This window comes from Microcebus murinus, chromosome 6, assembly GCF_040939455.1.
Source record: "Microcebus murinus isolate Inina chromosome 6, M.murinus_Inina_mat1.0, whole genome shotgun sequence".
Lineage (NCBI taxonomy): Eukaryota > Metazoa > Chordata > Mammalia > Primates > Cheirogaleidae > Microcebus > Microcebus murinus.
The window spans coordinates 91423757-91438859 of NC_134109.1; the positions used below are offsets into that span (position 1 = coordinate 91423757).

Here is a 15103-nt window from a genome sequence, read left to right on the forward strand (position 1 = left end):
AGTCTCATTTTCCATGAAAGTATTTATTTTTAAACTTCTTATATCTTGCAAAAAACAGCAACAAATCATGTTTTCTCAAGTTTTTTTTAATTTCTACCACTCATTCTTAGAAAGACAAAATAAAATGGCTTTCAACTACCATTTGGTGGAAATGAAAAACCCTAAGTGAATTTATTTATTTATTTTCATTTTTTTTAAATTTCAGAATATTATGGGGGTACAAATATTTAGGTTACCTATATTGCCTTTGCCCCGCCCAAGCCAGAGCTACAAGCATGTCCAACCCCAGACAGTGCACATTGCTCCCATTAGGTGTGAATATACTGATCCCCTCCTACCCCCCCACCTGCCCGACACCTGATCAGTGTTACTACTGTATGTGCACATAAGTATTGATCAATTAGTACCAATTGGATGGTGAGTACATGTGGTGCTTGTTTTTTCATTCTTGTGATATCACTTAGTAGAAGGGGCTCCAGCTCCATCCAGGATAATATAAGAGGTACTAGTTCACCATTGTTTTTTGTAGCTGAGTAGAACTCCATGGTTTATATATATATCACATTTTATTAATCTACTCATGTATTGATGGGCACCCTGAGTGAATTTAAAGGTAGTCCTTTTTCTTTAGTCCTCTCTTTGCAAATGGTTTTAACATCAATCTCTTAATGTGTTAAGTAAGCAAACCTAGAACATCCAGCTTATTTGGGCATGGGAGCAAAAGTGTGTAAATAGAGTTTCTTGCATGTATGGGCTGATATAAGAAGTATTAAAAAATAGGTTTGGAAAATCAGTTGGGACCAAACAACAGGGTACTATAGAATGAGTTAGGGAATTTGGGTGATGTCTCCCTTTCAACTAATGGGAAAGACTAATACTCCTTCATTTGTTAACAGAAGACAAGAAGTCAAGTGGCACTCACAAATATAAATTTCTACTAGGGTCAAATAAATATTCATTTAAGGGCAACCAAGGGAAAGGATGGAGACCATGACAAACTGGAGAACAAATGGGTTTCAGAAAAGAAATGGTTTCCCTTGCCATGTAATTAGGAAGATACAATGCACCTAGAGCTTCCAGTTGATCAGGAGAAGCTAGAAATTAGAAAGTTTAAAAATAGTTTGTAAACTTTACAAACTTAAAGTTTATAGTTTGTTAAATTTTGACCTCTATGAAATCATCACCACAGACAAGGAACGTATCCATCAATTCCCAAACAGGTTCTTTACGTCCCCATTGAGTCATTCCTACTGACTTTCTTCGTGCCAAGGCAATCACTGGTGTGCTTTCCCATGTTATAGAATACTTTCCAAATTTTGCATTTTCTAGAATTTTATATAAATAGAATCACGTGGTTGGTACTCTTCTTTATTTGGTTTCATTCACTGAGCATAATTATTCTAAGCTCCATCCAAGTCGTAGGGGGTATCAGTAGTTTATTTCATTTTATTGCTGAGTAGCATTCCGTTATATTAATATATCACAGTTTTTTTGTGTGTTCATCTCTTGATGGATATTTTGGTTTGTTTCAAGTTTGAGGCTATTAAAAACAAAGGGACCTATATGTTAAATGAGTGATTCGTATTAAAACTAACATTTGTGCATAGGTATTTGTATGGATGCGTATTTTTATTTTTTTTGAATAAATAGCTAGAAGTGGAAATAACCAAATCATATATTAGGAACATGTTTAAGATATGTTTCCCAAGTGGTTTTACCACCTTATATATCTACCATAAATCTATGGGCGTTTCAGGTCAAGCACATCTTTCCAATATAGGTGATCATCAACTTAATGATGGTTTGATTTAATGGTTTTTTTTGACATCAACGTAGGTTTATAGGGCTATAATCCCATTGCAAACTGAGAATCTCCTTATAAATTATAATGGGGTTAGGGTTTCTATTGCGTGCCTGTGACTTTTGTACCCTCATAAATTTGAAAAATTGTTAAGTCAAACTATCATATGTTGGACCATCGGCTGTGTTGCCAGTGTTAAGTGTATTTTTGACTTATATATTATCACTTTATAGTGTGTTTATCAGGATGTAACCTCATTGTAAGTTGAGGAGCATCAGTACTTGGTAAGGCCAGCCTTTTAAATTTTAGCCATTCTAATCAGTGTGTAGGGGTATGTTATAAAGGTTGTATTTTATATTTCCCTAAAGACCATAATTTTGAGTATCTTTTCATGTGCTTGTGTGCTATACATGTATCTACTTTGGTTAAGTCTTCAACTGTTTTACCCATTTGTATTATTTTTGTATTTTTTATTCATATAAGTTTTATGGTTAGGGGTTTTACATTTAGGTTTATGATACATTTTGAGGTAACTTTTTAGTGTGGTGTAAGTTATAGACCCACGTTCATTTTTTGCATATGAATATGCAATGGTTTCTGTGACAATTTTTTAAAGAACTATTTTTTTTCTACTAAATTGCTTTAGTACCATTGATAAAATTTAGTTTTACATATACATGTGACTGTATTTCTGGACTGTTCATTCTGTTCTATTGATCTATTTTTCTGTTTTCTAATACCACACTGTCTTAATTATTGAAGCTTAATGATAAGTCTTAAAATAAGGTCAAATTTGTCTTTCTTCCTTTCTCAGAGTTATTTTGGCTCTTTTAGGATCTATCAACTATTTTGATATTAACTTTAGAATCAGTTCATTATTTTTCACAAAACAATACCTGCTAGAATTTTGATTGCCTTATAGCACTGGCTAAGATTTCCAGTATGATGTCAAATGGGAGTGATAAGAACACACATCTTTGCCTTGTTCCCAATTTTAAGTGGGAAACATTCCTTTCTTTATTTACTGTGATATTTGCTGTAGCTTTATTGTAGATGCCATTTATTCAGTTAAGAGAGATATCATCTATGCCCTGCATGCTGAGAGTTTTAATCAGAAATGGATGTTGGATTTCGTTATATTACTTTTCTACATCTATTGAGATGATAACATGATTCTGATTATCCTTTCAAATTAAATTGACATTAAAGATACTGCTTCATTGTCTTTGTGTTTACATTACATTATTTCCTATGATAAATTTGTTGTCCTCATTTTTGTTCTCCTGTACAAAACATGTCTCCTCCCTCCCCCAACTGCTTTTAAGATTTTTTTTCCTACTTATTTCTACAGTTTGATTATGATTTGACATGGTGTGATTTTCTTCCTGTTTCTGTTGTTTAGGGTTTGTTGAGCTACTTGGGACTATGGGTATGCAGTTTTCTTTCAAATTTGGAAAAATGTGGCCATTATTCCTTTAAATATCCTTTCTGCCCCCCTCCCACCCCACATTTGGAGATTCTACTTGTACATATATTAGGCCTCTTGAAGTTGTCCAAGAGCTCACTGATGATCTGTCTTATTTTTTTATTTCTTTTTAATTCTCTTTTTTCTCTGTTTTACTTTGGATATTTTTCTATTGCTGTGTGTTTAAATTCACTAATCTTTTTTTCTGTAAGTTCTAATTTGCTGTAAATCCCAGCCACTGTATTTTTCACATTAAATGTCTTATTTTCCATCTTAAGAAATTTAAATTGGGTCTTTGCATTTTCCCTTTCTCTACTTAACTTTTTGAACCATCATCCAAAAGGCCATCAGGATGGCTAAATAGTAGAAAGGAGAGCTTTATTGGCTATATCAGTTTGGAAACTGGGAAGAAACAGTCTCCAGCATGCACCAAAGGTGCTCTGTCTTTGAAAAGGTTGAGAAAAGATTGGTTATTATGTCTGACAAGGTCTGTATCACACAAGGGAGTCATACATATTCAGCAGGTTTGGGGGGAAAGCTATACAAATTTATGAAGGGGGGGTCAAATGCATGTGTAATGTGTAAACATATATGTAACATACACTCCATGTTCACCTTGAGGCAGGATTTTAGCATTAAAGTGAGGTGGAATTTAGCCCTTTATGTCAAAAGTGAACTGTAAGACACAAACACAATTTGTGCACAGTCTATAGCCAGGTGTACATTTGCTTATCTGGAAGGAATGTTTGTAAGGCCAGTCTTCTGTCCAGTAAGAGTTGTTATGGCCTGGGTTGTAAATTTAGGGTTAGGAAGAGTCTGACAATTTGCCTGATAGCTTCTATTGTTAGGTAGTTTAGCAAGAGTGTGTTTTGTCTTGTAGCTTTCAGAATTTAAGAAGTTTCCATGCTAGCTAAGCTCCCTTGACCTATAGGTAACTTTTGTTTTTTTAACCTTAGGGCTCGTCTTACTTGATTAAAGGGGCATCTAATTTGGTCTCTCAGATCACAAAACACATGCAAGACTGCACTACTTTTGGTAACTGTTTTGATGTCCTTGCCTCTGAATTCTAACATCTGTGTCCATTCGTGGTCAGTTTTGATTGATTTGATAGATTTTCTCTTCGTTACACATCATATTTCTCTGCTGTTTTGCATGCCTGGTAATTTCAGATTGAATTCAAGACATTACAAATATTACTTTGTTGGTTGATGGATATTTTCATATCCTGTAAATATTCTTTAGGCTTCATTCTGGACATAAGTTACAAGTTCTTTGGATCTTGCTTTTAAAATTTGTTAAATGGGAATGAAATAGTGCTCAATCTCAGGCTAATTATTCCCCACTACAGAGGCAAGACTCTTCAGTGTACTCTTCCTACTCACTCATGCATTATGAGGTTTTCTAATCTGCCTAGTGGAAATTAGCACAATTTTGGGCCCTGGGTGAGTGCTAGGCACTATTACAACTAAATACTTTGATGGCTTTTAACCTAGCTTTGGATAGCATGCACTTATCATTACTCAATGATTTCTCATGAGAAGCCCTCTGCAGATTATTGATGTCTTCCTCTGTTCAGCTCTCTTCTGTTTGATATTATGCCCTGTGACTCATAGCTGCCTTGCTCTTACCAGACTTTCATCACTATCTTTTCAACTGTGAGGGTCTAATGTACTCTGCCTGGGTTCCTGTTCTTTCCACAATACTCAGGAAACTCCCTCAAGGCAGTAAGCTGTAGTAATCATGGGGCTCACTTTGTTTTTTTCTCTCCCAGGGATCACTGTTCTTCATTGACAGGTCTCCTTTATATTGAAAACAATTGTTTGATATATTTTGTGCACTTTTTGATTTTTCATGTGGAAGGGTGTCTCTGGTCCCTGTTACTCTTGAAAGTCTCAAATCTGAACTTAATTGATAAGCAAAAATAAAACAGTATAAGAGCCAACACAAGGCATGTCAGACAAAATATAGCTTCCAGAGATATTTGGTCCATAGGTTGCCAGTTGCAATCTGTGAAACTAAGTAGCATTATTTATCATAGTATTTCCACCCTGCAAAGAGGTCCCCTATGAGAAATATACTGAGTATTAATAGGTGTATGCATGTGACAACCTTACCCAGGACCACCCAAAAGGGGACTAGATATGACAACGCCCAGTGGTTATCCAAGCCAGGAATAGTGCTTATTCCCACCAGACTGGCTAGAAAGCATCATAGTTCATGGGGCAAGTACACAGAAGTGTACACTGGAATGAATCATTATAATATGAATTATTTCTATTCCTATTGGCAGTTTTCATACAATTTTCTACACTGTATGCTTCTGTTTTCCTTTGGATAGGAGGTACCATCTGTACTGGCAATAACAATATCTGTATTTTTCAAACATAATTATTTAAAAAAAATTTAAATTTAGTCCATTATACTCTGCCATGCATGAAATATACGTAGTACGTACTTTTTCAAAATATTTTCCACTTTACTGACAAAATATTTACTGAGTTTGAGTGAAATTACACTCACAATTAATTTCTACCTGTCTCCTTCAAGAATATCAGAAATAAATGTCAATCTTTTAACATAATTCTCTATTAATTCTTGTTAGAGTTTCCTGAACTCTGAGATTTTATTCTTATTGTAGGTGTTCTATATCAATGGTTTCGGAAGTATTATTCTGAAGCTACCCATGCATGTTTTCATTTTATCATGAAAATGGCATGTGAATTGTAAAGTTATCTTTCCTTTATAATGGGTTCTCTTTTGCACAAAGAATGGGTTTTTCATGAATTTATGTGAAGATTTTGAGAAATGCATACATGTCAGAATTGAATTCATCCTGACAATTCTGCCTTGTGAACTGAGTTGTAGAGATGTATCAGATGACATTCTGAAAACAGGATGTTTTATTAATAGTACAGCTTTAAGTTGTAAGCATTAGCTTTTTTATTATAACATGAAAAATTGAGGTAATAATACACACTTCACAGAACTGTTACATTTTTTAAGATAGTATATGTAAATCTCATGGCCCTTAATAAGTACTAAAAGTAGTTGCATTATTATCATTATTAGCATTAATAACATGATCGTATCCTTTGCACTGAGCTTCAGGACTTTACAGCAAACATGACAGTAATACTTTGATGTCAAAAAAGTTCCAACCTGAATAGTGAGGTCAAGAGAGGACCAATGAACAGCGTGTTATTAAAAAAAAAAAAAAGAAAGTACTGCTAAAATAAGAATCAGGGAACTGAGATGGAGAAAAGGATCTGAGAGATTGTTTTTTCCAACTTTCTCATCTTACTAATGAAAAAAATTGAAGCTCAGCTGGGTTATAGTAGAGAGCAGGCACTACAAAGAAGCCCCCCTATTGTGAAGCCACAAATAAGATACAAGTAGAAATTAGAAAGTGTGATTTTTCCTTCATCCAAACTCTTCACTTGAAAATGTGCTGTTGGCCTAAACAAGGCAGGCAGTCACAAAGCCAGTAAAATGGAAATGCAATTGAAATAATTTTCCAAGTTTAAAATTCAGTTTGAAAGCTTAATTGTCCCCCATTCATGGCACTTTGATGCCTTCCAGAGAGTTTAATGCCAATTAATTTCAATTTTAATTTTATCTCTCCTACCATAGGCTAAAATAGGAAACTTGAGATTTTAACCTTCAAAGTCCTATGGGTGTTGTGTGACTCTGGCATGGGGCATCTGGAAAATGTTTGCGGAGAACAGAGGCATGATCAATCAGGCCCTTGCAGAGATCTGGGTTAGGAGGGGTTGTAAGCAAAGGTCTATTTTCTAGGATATCACATGAAGATTAATTAAGATAGCATGTATCAAAGTGCTTTGAAGATGATAATGCATTATATAAATCTAAGGTGCTTCTTATCTCTGTTCTTTGATCCTAAGTTGTATGGTTGATCATTTCATGATTAATTATATCATTTGATTTCGCTTTCGTATGCTACAGTTGATGAAATGTTTTATGCTAATTATAAAAGATTACCTCAGGAGGAAAAGAAGTAAGTCTCTTCCAGTGAGTTATAGAGAGAAGATCATTGTATAGTCTGTCCATTTGAATAAGAAATTTGAAAATCAGGAGACCTACATTTTCTATATATGTTGATGCTACGTTTTCCGAGGACTCTATAGTTGATTCCTTGTTGCCTCATTTTTGCTAACTTCTGAAATAAAAATAAAATTTTGTGCTGACCCCCTGCTAGTGGTGAGGTATGTCATAAAGGTAATAGCAGGGATGTGTTACTTAATCTGTGTTTAATTGATATTAACATTGGAGTGAAGAATTATGTTAATAAAAGAAAGTCTGGTTAACACAGTACTTGTGACAGGAGTGCAAATGTGCCCTTATTAATTGTAATATTGAATAGGCACGAAATGGCATTTAAACATTCTACTTATGTAAATGAAAAACCAGTTCTATTTTTTTGTGGAGTATCCATTTAACTCCAGCTACATCTCCTGAGTAACCATCATATGCAAAGCATTGTATTTAGGTGCCATGGGAAGTATTGACTTAAAGAGCCATTCCATGTTACACTAAAAAGCAATCTGATCTACAAGATTGTCAACCTGAGTTCCAGAACTGTTTTGTGCCTAACATCCTTCTTGATCTCCAAAAAAACAAACCTAACCTCTTTAGAGCTCAGTTTCACTGTGGGAAAGTGCTAAAAATTATTTCCACCTTGACAGGCAGTGTGACACTAAAACACCATAAACTCATGATGCTATTGTTTAAAGGCATGATTGTCTTGGCTCTTCTGAAGCATATGTGAGCCATGTTCATTTCCCCGCTACGCAGATGTGGTGGTACACGGAGTGCCTTGGGCCCACGGATCTCCACCATGCCATGTGCTGGTCAGCCAGGGCTGAGTATGATTTAAACATGAATAAAAATATCTTCATAGCACAGCAGACTAACATTTAAAAACGACAGCCTGAAAATAATCAAGGATTTGGTTTATTGCCTAGATTACTAGCACACTCCTTTCCTGGGCCACATGGGAAGGGGACATTTCTTCAGTTTTCTGAGCCAGCTTGTAGTGATGGTGCCAGCATCAGCAAGTCATTTATCATAGAAGATGGTTCCACAATTGTCTAAAGCAAGAAGGGGTTTAGTCACACTTTATAAGATTAGAGTTTTTGTTTGACTATTCATTGTCTACACTGTGACTGACGTTGGCAGTAGGGAGCTATGATAACCAATACTGCCCGTCACTTACTAAATGATATTAGACTATTACCCATCCACATACAGCAGAGCCAATCAGACAGCATTTACTTTATTACTGCTTTACACCAGAATATAGGGGATTTGTAATAAGGATAGGAAGGGGTTGTGGAAAGAGATCTGGACCGAATTTTGTAAAGTATAAACTTAGGGTCACCAAATAATCAACTCACACCATAAAAATAATAAAATGAAATAAAATATCAGATTAGGATGCATCCTTAGAGATAGAACTGTGATAGTCTATAGGCAGAGATGCCAGGTGCCATGAACTTTACTTTAAATAGAGAACCAGCAGAATTTTTTTAAAATCCCTCAAATCTTTAGGGAGTAATTGAATTACAGACAGCAGTCCTTGGGGCAAGGGGGGCTTTTCTGTAAGAATTCCTCTTGATCAGAAGAAATAAAACCCTCCAGACTTAAACTAGTCCTTAGAAAAGGGAATAGGAGAGGAAAATTTTTATTATGTGGAAACAGAAAGTCCTTGCAGGCACCCTGGAAAAGTCAAACAACAAAAAGTCCAAAGGGCAGAAGGCAGAAATGATTATATTATTTTATTCCTCTCTTTATTTTTCTATGAGAGTTTGTCACCTGTACCTGTTTTTTTATGTCCCTGCCCATTCATCTCTCGCTTTGTACCCTCCCCTTCTTCCTCTCTCCCCCTTTCCTCCTTGCCTCTCTCCTCTGTATACTAATCTGATTCCTGATCACTACTTCATAGCTCTTCATATCATTAGCTTCCACCTAGTACATAATAGTCTTAGCCATAAGGCATTTTTCTCCCAACCCCAGCACTCACAGTTTGCTGCCAGAAACCTCTCTGGGTTTTTCACCAATTAGCCCATTTCATCTTTGCAAAACAAACCATGCAAGTCATAGATTGTTGGTCTGCTAATGATTAGAACATCTTAAAACTATCAATTGTATGTTTTTTGTGTGGAGAGGAGAGGGGTGGGGAGCTAGGGGTCTGCTGGCCAATCAATTGTGGATTGAAGCAATTTCCCCTAAGTATATAATACATTTAGTTAGAGCATTACAACCATCCTGATCTAGCAGCATTTTCAAGACCCAAAAACTACAATGCCAAACCATCTCTATTTGGTTCATTTCCCTACTTCATGGATGTACCCCAGGTGTGGACTAGCTGTTTTGAAAGCAAGAAAAGAAGATCAATATGCTAATGCTATTCCTGGCCAAACTAGGAGTCTGCAGATCTCTACTGCCCCAGACCCAAGCAATGTAAAATCCAGCTCTCTAGGCAATGTTTTTTTTCCAGTATCAGCTCCAAAATTCTTTGGAGGAAGAATTTATTAAACATACATTTATGTGTAAGGCACTTTCCTAAATGCTACGAAGTCTGAGGTAAATATAAAAGACAAGTACTTTTCTTTGCCCCAGAAATTTCATTACAATTGGAGTAGAGATGGTACAAAGGCTAATATTATCAGCTATGAATAGTTATTTCTAGGAAGTTGGGGAAGAAGTGGACATTTCTGCTTGGTGCTGCCATCTTGGCTGGCCTTGACAATAGAATAGTTATTTGATTCTAAATAAAGGATGTCCAAAGCAAGGTAATATTTGAAGGCTGGGAAAAAGAAGTTCTAGGTAGTTAAACAACTTGTTGAAGAAAAAATGACTGGGGATAAAAATCTAAAACCCAAGTCACTGCAAATGTCACCATAATTATAGACATTTGTGTAGCCATGTAGTAGATGTATCTCAACTCCCGTCATATATATTACACTTCACAACTAACTTATGAAGTATGACCATCATGATTGTTGTTGTTGCTGTTGTTTTTATCATTATTTTACAAATAAAAAAGCTAAGGCTCAGAGAAACCAACAGATTTTTGCTAAAGAATCCATCCCAACAAGCAAAATGAAAGAAACAGGACTCATATCCATATCTTTTATTACCATAACAAATGTCCTTTCCACATCATTTCATTCCTTCACTAGAGCCAATAATTCAAAACAACCACCCAAAGGGAGCCATGGAAGAGTTAGTACAAACAGCACCACATGAAAAAAGGTAAGTGGAGACATGGAAGCTATACAAAACCTATACTAAAATGGAAACTTCTAGAGATGAAAACTACAATGTATAAAATGAAAAGTATGCTGAATAGGAATGACAGAACATTAGGTACTATAGAAGAAAAGATTATTGAATTTAAAAGTACAATAATGGAAAAACATTAAATGAATCACAGAGAAAAAAATTAAATGTAACAACAGTGAGACCACTTCAAACAGCATAATAGATGTCTAATCAGAGTCCCTAAAGGAGAGGAAAGAGAAGAGTGCAGAAACATTATGTGAGAAAATAATGGCCATTTCTTCCCAAAGATGATCAAAATTGGAAATCTGCAGACCCAAGAATCTTAATGAATCCCAAGCACAATAAACATGGAAAAGAATTACACCAAGGCACATCATAATCAAAACCAATGAAGAGAAAATTGCTTAGAACTAGTGAGGAGATAATGTTGAAAGCGGCCATAGAAAAAGACTTTATACACAGAGAGAAAAAAATAAAAAATAATAATGATAGCAGACTTCTTGTAGGAAATTATGTAAGCAATATTGCAGTGGAGGAACATCTTTAAAAAATTATTGAAAGAAATACTCCGAAACTCTAATTCTGTACCCAGAGAAAATATCCTTCATAGACAAAGGCAACAAAATAGTTTTCAAAAAACAAAACACAAAATAAAGGCCTTTTTTAGATATAAAAAATATGAAAGGATTTCTGAACTAAAATAAATCTTAAAAGAAGTCCTTGAAGAAGAAGAAAAGTGATACTATATAAAAATATAGATCTATATAAAGGCATGAAAATAAATGAAGAACACTGCAAATAGTTACTGCATTGGCAAGTATAATAGATCATTATGTTGTTATTAAGATTTCTTCTAAAAATTATTGGTTGTTTAAACAAAAATGAAAGTTTTTTCTTGGGTTTATATCATATGTAATTATTAAAATGTGTGGTAATGATTACATAAAGGTCTAGAGGACAGAACTGGAAGTATAATATTGGAAGTTCCTTAAGTTACACAGGAAGGGCTATAAAATTATTTGTAGATTGACTATGACAATTTAAAGATGTATACCATAAATGCAAAAGCAACTACCAAAATTAGAAAACAAAACTTATGACTATAAGCCAAAAAAATAGATAAAATTCAATATAAAAATAATAATTCAATAAAGGGGGTAAAAATAGGTGAGGAAAATAGAAAACAAATAGCAAGATGCTAAAAGCTAAATATGCTGATGATCACATTAAATATAAAACATCTAAATGCCCAATTAAGCGGCAGAGATTTTCACATTGAATAAAAAAGCAAAGCCCAACCATATTCTGCCTATAAGAAATAATTTTATAAAAACACAAATAGGTATATACCTTGTAGGTATGCTACATAGAATGCTTCATTCGATAACAGCAAACTACACATTATTTTTATTTTCAAGTGCATACAGAACATTTAGCAGACAACACATGAAAAATATGTTCAATGTCATTAATCATTCGAGAAATGCATATTAAAACCACATGAAAACCACTTTATGCCTAGTAGAATAGTATGTTATTGGCCTTTTATTATTCTTTTTGTGCATTTTTTGACCAATTGAATATTTTTTATAATTGCATTTGATCTACTTTGTTGAGTTATTTATATCTCATTTGTTATGTTAGTGGTTGCTTTAGAGTTTACAGTATATCTTTTTAAATCATCACAACCTATCAGTAGTATTATATAGAGTATAAAAAACAGTTTACTTCTTGTTGTCTCCTTTAGATCTTTATGCTATTGTAGCTAAGTATTAGCAAGATGTAGAAGGAATGTAATGTGGTACAACCACTTGGGAAAGCAGTTTATTAGTTTCTTAAAAAGGAAGCTTGTGTATACACAAAGACTCATACACAAATATTCAATGCTGCTTTTTTATGATAGCTAAAAACTGATATACATGACATCATGGATAAATTTGAAAATTATTCTGAGTGAAAGAATTCAGACAGAAAGAGTACTTACAATATAATTGAATTCATATAAAATTGGAGTAAATGAAAAATTGAAACTAATAAGAAATCATGTCAATGGTTACCTGGGGAGAGATGAAGAGAAAAGATGAGAGAAACTGATTTCAAAGAAGCCCTAAAAGAAACTTTTGGTAGAGATAGGTATCTTACTTACATTCATCACAGTGATGGTACCATGGGTGAATACATATGCCAGGACCTAACAAATTGTGGATTTCAAATATATGTATTTAATTGTATGTCAATTATATCACAATAAACTGCTAAAGAAGAAAACCTCTGACAAAAAATTAATTTCATTCATCATGCTAGCCGAGTCAGTATTCCAGTAGTTATCCATACTCCACAAATTCAAGATGATAAAAAATTGCTGCTGCTAGTACGGTGATGATGATGATGATGAATAATGACAACCACAACAATAACATCAATGACTCCCACCACCACCACCATCCTTTGTGTTCTGACAGTTTATAGTTTACAATGTTCTTCTACATATCTAAATTCTTAGAAGAAAATGTCATAGGCATTTGTATCCTCACATTTCTAGCTGAGAAAAATGAGTCTCAGACTTTTATGAAATGATAGGTGGTAGTGCTAGAACCTCAGTCTCTACCTTCTTAGTCTATGTACTTGATCTCATGGGAGGTTAGGTGCCTGAAAGAGCTAGTGGGTACATAATGTTGTGCATTTTTCATACCTTATTCATTGATTTCCATATAAAAATTACTTGAAATTAAAATAATTTGCTATCTTAGGCACATCTACTTGCATTTACCATTTTTCCCATTAGTCTTTCAATATTTTAGACCATTTTTTATATAATCCCTAACAATTTTTGTCTTTTATACATGTTAATGTTATTGTCTCACCTAAGTTTTGAGCTCCTTGAGGATGGAGACCTTCCAAAATAATGTTGGGTACAAAGTAAGCCTAAAAATCTGCTTAATGATTGTTTTCAAATGATTTATAAAGTGGATTTCTTACCAATGAAAATGTCTTATATAAGCTTTTATTTTTTTTTCATTTATTTGCATTATTGCTTCACCTTTATTTCTCCCTTCTAACTTTTTTCAATGACATTTGCTTCTAAATTATTCCAAAGGCATTTCTTACTTCTCTGTACACACTTCCTGAACATTATTTTGGTGAACTCAGACATCGACATTTTCATTAGCATCTCCAGAATGTTTTCCTGAATGATGAAATCTTAACAATGCATTTTGTCTTCATGATATGTTTGTTATTTTCTTTCAGTTATGTCTCTACCCAATAAACTTTGAAGCAGTTTTTAACTAGAATTGGACTTGGTGGACCAATAAAAGGGATAAAACTTATTTGACTTAAAGTACTGAAATAAGCAGTAGGAAACAACCTCTTGAGCTTTTACTATGGTTAGATACATGTCATCCTTTTTCACTCTGTCCTCACAGAACTAAGGGTAGAGTTAAGCAAGTACAATATGGAAAACTACCACTAACTCTGGGGAAATATTTGGCATGTCTTTTCATCTCAGGATAATCTCTAAGACTCTTAACATCATAGGTATATTATTTTATGAAATTATACTATTTACAATAAGTATACATACTGGGAAACTTTCACCAAAAAGGAGAAACTAACTTTATCTTTTTAACATGGCTAGTACTGGGGCCATATTTAAAATGGTTTAAGGAATGCTTTCTTAAATATTTAATTTTAAGCTATTATTTCTACACTACTTTGTTCTAAGGAGGAATTGAAACAACTAACTCAGTTTCAGTATATTCAGTCATAAAGATTGAAATGAAACTAAGTGGTTTGAACCCAAACTATTTTGTACTATGGGAGAAATGTGGGAAAAAATGGTACATTTGGGGAAAAATAAGTTGCTGATACATTTATGAACTCATGCTATCCTGGAAATCTTAGAGATTGGGGGCAACTTGGAAATAAAAGTCATTTAAGTACAAATATTATAGTAGCCAGTGCACAATAAGAGAGACGCAACCCCCTCAGGAGATTTTTTGCTTATGGAAGGGAGACCAGTGTGGGCATACAATTCAAGAATAACTCTTCTGTCAATGATATCTCCCAACTTGGCTAAATTTTCTTACCATCATTGGCCACCTCATCCTGACCTCAGATCTCAGGCTGTTTTGCCTAGCTTTTGCTGTGCCTTTTTTTTTTAATGTTGTCACCCCACTGTCTTTTCATGTTTATTTAAAATCATATCTTTTTTTTCTTTATCAACTACCCTTATAAGTATGGATCTTACATTTCTAGAACTCCAAGAGCTCCTTAATAGCCAAAAGGTTTTTTACTGCCCCCTGCTTCAGGGTCAAATGTCAGGATAATATTCTCATGTGAGCTTAAAAGCTTTAGATTTCTTTGAGTAGACAAAATTAATCCTTGGTCTGATGGCAGAGGGACCAGGAAGTCCCCTGAGGGGTGGATGAGTGTCTGGAAAAGCATTTCACCAGATCTAAGCGATCTCCTCTAGGGTCAATGCCATTCTCAAATAAATCAAATTTAGTAAACCTTGCTGACCTCCAGGGCTT

General features: G+C 34.3%; 1 protein-coding gene across 1 annotated transcript in view; it reads left to right on the plus strand.

Moving 5' to 3' along the window:
- Positions 1-15103, plus strand: part of UNC13C (unc-13 homolog C) — a 493476-nt gene that overhangs the window by 196668 nt on the left and 281705 nt on the right. The gene's annotated exons all lie outside the window — the stretch shown is intronic.